This window comes from Dermacentor albipictus, chromosome 3 (assembly GCF_038994185.2).
Source record: "Dermacentor albipictus isolate Rhodes 1998 colony chromosome 3, USDA_Dalb.pri_finalv2, whole genome shotgun sequence".
Classification (NCBI taxonomy): Eukaryota; Metazoa; Arthropoda; class Arachnida; order Ixodida; family Ixodidae; genus Dermacentor; species Dermacentor albipictus.
In genome coordinates this window covers 107,665,439-107,673,728 of record NC_091823.1, presented here as the reverse complement: position 1 = coordinate 107,673,728, position 8,290 = coordinate 107,665,439, and the positions used below count along the sequence as shown (strand labels likewise).

The 8,290-nt window shown below is 48.8% G+C and overlaps 1 protein-coding gene across 1 annotated transcript in view; it reads left to right on the top strand.

Moving 5' to 3' along the window:
- The window catches only part of LOC135904916 (alpha-tocopherol transfer protein-like), a 143,849-nt gene that overhangs the window by 48,212 nt on the left and 87,347 nt on the right, over window positions 1-8,290 (top strand). The window lies entirely within an intron of this gene.

The following is an 8,290-nucleotide window of genomic DNA, read 5'->3' as shown; positions in this document are numbered from 1 at the left end:
AGAGAGCGTGCGTTGCTGGTGCTTTTTCGGCACCCTTAACTCTCTCGTTAAATGGCTGAAGGCCATTTGGGTTCGGATAAGACTAAGCGTTGATAATATACTTTTTCTCTCGAGCTCTTCAAGCAGATTGCTCTTATTCGAGTGGAGCCGAACTGCCCGTATGCTTTATAAACACCGGTATTTGTTCGGTTCGGCTGAGTGCGTATGCATGTCTGAAGACACTCCCCACTATATCCTTGACAAAAAGAAAGTCGCGTCCGGCTGAGAGATATGCAATAAGAGAAATACAGTTCCAGATTGCTAACAAAGTGCACTGCGGGACAAGTGGTACAAACATGACCGATACGCTGACTATAAAATGATGTTTCTTCGGATTCGTACTGTATAAGAAAGACAGAGAACACTAAAGCACACTGCTATGTAAGCATTGCCGGCTGGTCAGCAACTAGCCCAATTTAAATTCAGGAATGCAGTACTCCAAACTCACGCGCTTCGATGATTCAGGGAAAGTGTAAATACGAAGAATAATTTGGACTTTTCAGCTCAGACTTACAAAAGCTGTTCGTTATGACGCAAATCACTACAAGCCGAAGATCACGAAACACCATGAAATACAAAAAATATTTGCGTCATGAAACCACATTCCATATAATCTTATTTCTTTAAAAAGTCCCAATACAGGGGGATATAATAAGTAATTTCTTACGTATTCAACGAATTCTGGTCCCTCACTGTAGGTTCGGTGCCGACAGAGATCTAATGAAGCAAGCTAAGCAAGACACAAAAATAATGCCTCTGTATCGGCAGTAAGTGAAGTCCTGTAGAAAGTGAAGTAATATATCCTGTACAACGCTTAACTTCCCATGGATCCTTGTTCATCTTTGTAAAAATGAAAGAAGGCCCCTAGTTCTAAGAGAGCACGGAAGATCATTCAGCAAAGGTGGGCCGTCATAAATAACCCAATTTTTATATGCTTCCTGTATCACCATAATATTTAACTTAGGTGCACAGCCTGCTTGAAATGCCAAAAATAACCAATAATTTGTCCAAAAAATCACCTAATTGGCTCAGTGTCGACTAAACCTTGCCACCGTTATTGCCGAGATCACTCAATCGGCAAGACCTGGGGTAAAATATTACCGAAAACGGAGAGAAAGAGGCCGTTGTAAAAAAAAAAGTACACAAAATCAAAGGCCCATTCTTAACGAAAGATGGTTGAACGCGAAGCTGTCCGCCCATGCAAACTGAATCAGTTAATGTCCTTGGTGGAAAGCTTCGCGTTCAACCATCTGCAAACTGAATCAAAGTCAAACTCAAAGTCAATGTCCGAAGGAAGACCACGAAGTGTCCCTGCTAAGGTGGCTGCTCACCACTCCTGTGAAAAATCTCGCCTTCCGCGTAAATATGTTCCATACGTCAAGAGATTGGACCCCAAGGCATCCGAGGACGTTCCGGACGCTCATGCGCAGTCTAGTTTTCTGGCATTCAGCAAATGTCACTCCATCGGCCCTGAAACTGAACTGGGCACCGGGACTAGGCCTAGTGCCTCCGGTGACGCGCTAGCGGCGGTAGATTTGTCGGCGCTGCTCGACCCGACGGCATTACCGGCCGCACAATTGACACCTGAGCCTGGATCCCATCTCCTGGTTCCTGCTGCAAGTACTTCGGCTATAGCCCACCTGCTGCCTTCCCAAAACACACAGAAGACCGCGAGTGATCTGCCTTCAGGGCGGAGCCCGGCGATGCCTTCCCAGACACCGATTGGGAATGGGGCTCCGATTGTTGTGCATGACGAACCGAGTACTCCTATGGACCTGTCGTCTGCACTACGATCTGCGCCGTCGGGCCCCCGTGGTTCTCAGAAGCATCCTTCGGAACAATCTGCACCGGATTCGTCTTCGGCCAAGAGCGGCTCCCAAGGCAAGCGTTCCTGTCTAACGACTGACCACCCTGTTGTGTCGACACCGGGCTCGGTTTGCTATAAAGCAACCGTTGAAGCTCTGGCACCTACAAGCCTCACGGAGATTCTGAAGAGGATTATTCAGGCGAACCTAGACGCTTGTCTTGGCACCACAGGCTTCCGCGGCTTCACGGCCAGGACGAAGTCAAATACCATCGCTATGTGGATCCCGACATTGGCTGCTGTCGAGCGTTTGCAAGCGCTTCAGCGTCTCTCAATCACCAGTGAAGTCACCATGCTGGTCCAGGTGTAGCTGGTAGAGGGCTCTGGTTTACAGCGCTGTGTCGTTTGCAACGTTGACGTTGGCGAGGACCAGACTGCTCTCCAGAGTGAGCTCTACTGTCCTACTAACCGTGTCATTCAAGCACGTTACATGGGAAAGGGACGCTCTTGCATCGTCACCTTGCAGGGCACACCAACTCCCCCAGCCCGCCTGTACTACTATGGCTGCATTCTACGACCTCGGCCATATAAACCCAGTGTCGTCTATTGTCACAACTCTTTCCGACCTGGCCACATGCGCCGATCCTCTCCATTTAGAGCTCCAGATGAAGCTGTACTAGGTGGTACAGTGTCTTACCGATGTGGACTCCGCATGACCGACTACCACGAGATCACTTCTCCAACTTGTCCCACAAAGCAAAAGACCACTCAGAAGGTTCGTCGCGGGATTCATAAGCAATGGCCACCGCCTGCTGCCACACAACCAGTGCCGACATCTAACAGGTTTGCGGCGCTCCAGTGGGCTGGCCAGAGCTTTCCGAGCCCGACCCACCTGCACCCCATTCCCAAGAGACTTACAGTGACAAACTTCGCAAAATCCACCATCGCCCGCTGGTTACACAGAAGCAGAGCGTGCCGGAACATCCGTGTGATGATATGGCAGCAGTCGACGATCAAATTGCCTGCCTTTTAGCGGAGGTTTCCAAGCTTCCACAGCACCGTGAACTACTTGCGCGTCGCCGACGTGCAGTGGAATCTCACACCACTACAACTATCGATTCCGCTGCATCATCGTCTCTGTCACGCCCTGGTGTATCGTTCGCAAAGTCTACCAGTCTTCTGCTCCATTGTCGGATAACTCTACAACATCCATTTTGCGGTTCATGGTCAGCCACTTATCCAACCTGACATTTGTGATTTTACAACACCTGGATTCGTAATCGAAATTGCGGGTACAGGTGTTTGTGGCGTGCTGCAGTGGAACTGTAGAGGTCTCTCCATAAAAGTGGGGGAGCTTAAATTTCGTCTATGTATGAACAAGCTGCAAGTGTGGGCCCTGTTACTACAGGAGACCAACGCCTTGCCTGCCATTCCGGGCATGAGTGGATACGTGTCTCCTTCGATGAGTGACCAATGCGTACACACAGCTGCCCCTCTAGGAAAGGCAGTAGTGTATGTTCATACGCGCTATCCTCAGGTCTGCCTTTCTTTTGAAAACTGGTGTAACTCAATTACGAGGTAGTGGCAGTAGATGTGAAGGTACCCAAGGCAACTATTGTGGTAGGGCCATATTACGTAAGAGCAGCCCGTGGTTCTTCTTCAAGGATAAATCTGGGCTGGTTATTGAATGTACGTCGCCAATACCCCGTGTTTTCTATTTTAGTTGGTGGTGATTTCAATACCTCTCACCCAGATTGGGGATACCGTACTTCTAGCCTCCGAGGTAGGCGTGTGCGAGACGCCTTCGCGGATGCGTTGTTTGTACTACTGAACCACCCCGATTAAGCAACGCAGGATGTGCCTCAAGCTCGACGTACAACATACGCACCGGATCTTACATGGTGGTCGGGTCCCGGCCCTCCCACTTGGCACCTGGAGCCCCACTGCTGGGGTGGTGACCACCACCCTATCATCATAGGCCTTCATCCGTCGCAGGCCAGCCGATTGCACCGCAAGTGTACTCTGGTCAACTGGGACACCTTTCGCTCCATTCTCCAAGATACCTCTGTGGACTCGTCACCACTACTTGTTGACCGCATACAAAGCGCGCTCAATGAAGCTACCACCATCAGCTGGGCAGACGTCAATCGACCGGCACCGGATATCGGCCTGCTCAACTTGTGGACTGCTCGCAGACAAGCTGAGCTGGCGGCATCCCGAGACCCCACTTCTGCACAAGCACGTACAAGACTGAATTTCCTTACTGCTAAGGCCCGAAGATATGAACGCGACGTCTCGTGGTGGCAATGGCATACGTGGTGTGAGCGGTTTCCACTCAAGACATCGAATGCTTCTCTCTGGCAAACGTTACGTGCCATGGAACATGGTTGCTGCCGTCCAGACGCGGCAGCCACCACCTGCTTCAATGCTGGCTTGTCGCCGGATGATTTCGCCAGAGAAGCAGCCCGGAAGTTTTTCCCTCAGTACAACGTGTTGCGTCAAACAGCCAATGGTGCGTCCTTGGCAGGCATTTCAGAACATATCAAGAAGTTACCATCTACAGCAGACTCCGAGGGGTTTGCAAGCTCTTTCACCATGCCTGAGTTGCTTGCAGCGATAGATGGTACCAGTCGCAAGAGAGCACCCGGTCCAGACTCTATTACTTATTAGGCTTACAACAACCTAAGTTGCGCGGTGCTGCCTCAATTCCTCCACACCATTAACAAGGTGTGGAGAAATTTTCAGTTCAGACTTATACAATCTGTTTGTTATCGCGCGAATCACCTAAAGAAAAAAACGGGCAAAACCGTAATGTTCGGATCACACCTGTAGGAAGTTGTAGATAGATATCACACATATTTTTCTCTTACAATGATGGAGTTTTGCGTGTCGTGTGGCACGTATAACAAATCCCTATCTTTATCATTGCCGGTTCTATATTGGCGGCATGCCTCGGTCAATGTTTCTGGCACCTGTCTTCTTTTGCTTCGACGTTTTCTTGTGCTTCTTTTCGTTATCTAAGGCTGGTGCTTTCCTACCTCTTGCTTTGTCGTCATCCTTGTCGCCCATCCCATCCTTCTACTCATCAACATCATCAGCAGCAGTCGTCATCGTCATGAGCAGCAGCCTATTTATGTCCCCAGCTAGACGAAGGCCCTTCCCCGCGATCTTCAATTACCCCTTTGTTGGGCCAGCTGACACCATCTCGTGCCTGCGAATTTCCCATTTTGCATCCCACTACTTAGTTTTCTGCCGTCCCCGACTATGCTTCCCTTCTTTTGGGATTTATTCTGCAACTCTAATTGATCATCGGTTATCTACCCGGCATGTTACATGTATGAAATTTTTTTTTGAAATTTGAAGTTTATTTCTTTCTTCATTACAGAAAGAGGAAAGAAGAGCTAAAGGCCATGTAAGGTCGCTCTGATTGTTCGCGTTCTTAAGTGTCACGAATCGGCCACGTGCTTTGTGTATAGAGAGGGGGTTCACTTCCCCCCCCCCCCATGTCAGCGGGGCAACCGTTTCTGTGTTATGTGGGGTCACAGGGACCGCGCGGTGTTGGGTGACGCGTCGCGGCCGGCGCCAGGAGAGCGAGTGCCGATTCCGGGAAGTCGGTATTATGCGCACGGTGTTGGCAGTCCGCCGACGGTCACACGAGTCCACACAGACCAGCCTTGAAAGGGACCGCTTTACAAGGTATTGTCGGTCTGGCTCCCGAGTACCTGACTAACTGGAGGCGCCGCCAAGGTTAAGAAGGGCTTAGCAACCTTGACCCTGTGCCGCATATATGGAGCAGGGATCTATTCTTCTACGCGTCCGGAACGCAATCGCCAGCCTTGTTGTTGGGTGCGACTGCCTGTGTGGTGCCGAAGGCCAGCTTACAGTGCACGCTGTAGGGATGCGGTGCACACGTGAAGAGTGCATTCGGACGGCGGCGTCTTGTAAGCACGCACTCGGAGAACTTTGTCTTGTAGACAATAAGTTTGAAGGACAAGGAGGGCAATCAGTCTCCCACACGGACAAACTTTGAGTACAGCTGCACTACGTGGTGTCGATGCCCCTGCGTCCGAGACATTTGCGGCCTAGAGACGCCCTTGGGATTTGAGGCGGCCTAGCGATAGCTTGTTCGGGCCTGGCGTGTTTTGCTGAGCCCGTCACTAACTACAGAGAAATGAGAGGGCAATGGAGTTTTAGGAAAGAAGGAAAAGAGCTTTGTTTTCCATTTGTTTATTTTTAAGAGTAAGCCCATCCCCTTGGGGTTGTGGCTTAACAAACGGTTGACTCTGATTGGCAACTGAACTTGTGGGACGGGCCAATGGCCCTACCGCCTTGTTTTCTTTGTATATTTGGGCTATAAAAATCGGGACGACATACTGTCTCTCAGACTTGGCTGAAATCAGGATTGCTGATAGATCAGTGAGGCTCCGTACCATGTACGTTAGACTTGGCTGAAATCAGGATTGCTGATAGATCAGTGAGGCTCCGTACCATGTACGTTAAAATGAGTCTGGCCTCTAACAGTCATTGAGACAGTCGAAGAGTGAGACTTTGTTTCTCAATTGTTCAAATTTGTAATGTATTTGTTTTACCTGCCATGTATATAGAAAAGTTTACCTATAAATATTTCTTGTACATCTGATCTCCATCGCTTCCTGTCTGCATTTGATCAACAACTGCCGATCATCATCCGAGAAGTTTCAAGTTCCAACTGAGAAGCGAGGACAACAGAGAACGAACGAAACTTTACTGGCCATATGGTCTGACAGGAGCTCTTGCTTGTCAGGTCGAACCCCGTTTGTTCCTCTTAAGGCCCACTAGACCATTGGTTATACCCGTTTGCTTTCTAACCTACACAGTTGTCTTCCTGTCTCTTAACATTACTCCTATCCTTTTTTGTTCTGTCGCTCGTTACGCGGAAGTTATGCGGACGCTCATGCTTCTTTGTTGACCTTCAAGTTTTTGCTCTATACGTTAGTACCGGCAGAATGCCATTATTGTTCACATTTCGAGGCTAACGACAAGGCTGCTTCTCATGACTAGGCAATGCCTACCGTATGCGCTGCAACCAACGTTTATTCCTGTACACTTTCTTTTCCTGCTCAGTGTCCCCTGTGGTTAATTGGCCTAGGTAAACGTACAGATTCTAGGGAATGACTACCAATCGTGAATTCTCGTTCTCCGGCCGGGTTATTATGCTTACCTTAGCCGTCGGAGCATTCATGCTGAAACCTACTCCTACACTTTGCCCATTAAGGTTTTCAATGATTTGTTGCAGCTGCTCCGTTGCTTACAGGATAAGGTCCTGCTCAGCGCATTTGTCTGCCCATTGTACGCCATGTGGTCCACAACGTTTCAGGAAGGACACGCTTCATTGTCCAGTACATAGATAAAAAAGCAGGTGAAATCATTGAGGCTCTCCACGTAAAGAGAAACCTTGAATTTCGTATATCGGTTCCTTCTATCAACCTGTTTAAATGTGAAATCAGTCTACTTGAAAGGTTTGAGGCCAGCTATTACTATGAGTGGGGATGCGCAAACATGTGAGATTTTCGTATTTAATCTTGGGAGTTTGTGATAAACTGTTAGTCGTTAGTTCAGCACGTGTCCTGTGTCTTCTCTGTGTTGCCGTCTTTTATGCGCTGCCGTTATAAAACACGATGTCGTCCGCAAAATGCAGGTTGCTCAGATGATCTGCGTTGATTCTCACTCTCGATTCTTCCCAGTGTAAAAATCGTGCAAGCGATGCATACTGCTTTTAAGTGCCTTATGGTTCCATCCAGGGTGGCGCGCCTTTTTTTCAGAACCTACGACGGGTGCGAGTTTCAGGTCCTCTTGACTGTTGTATTTTTACACGGCGTATTTATGGCACGGAGTCCCCACTGTGAACTGCGTTAGAGGAAAGTAGCAATGTTCGAAGTTCACTGATGGATTTATCGATGGACCTTTCATGGGACGAACCTCAAACAAGTTTATTGATTGGTGTTGACGGCCTAATCATAAAACCAGGGAATGGTGACTGGACTGGAAATGTCTGAGGTGGGGGCTTCGACGGTTAGGAAACGTGACTGGCTATGTTGTCCCGACCGATCATTGTGGACCATACTTGTGGGGGTAGGCACCGTAGGGTTTGCTTAGACATGGCTGCCTTATGTGGTCCAGTTTTACTTTCCATCCATGTGACTGGTTCACGTAAAAAGTCCTTGCAAATAAAGGTTTCCTTTGATGAAGCTTGAGCATCTGTTTACATCCATCTGAAGCCACTAGCAAGCCTAAAGCCTCTACCTTCAGCGGCTGCACTCCCCACTTGAGCAGACCGGCTCTGGCGGTTCATCTCTGATGTCCAAGAGAGCGAGAGAGAGAGTATAGCAGCAGTTTCCTTGAGAGGAAAGAAAAATAAGAACCTAAATTTACTATTAGTTCACTTGTGAGCCGCTTGGTTAGCAAAAA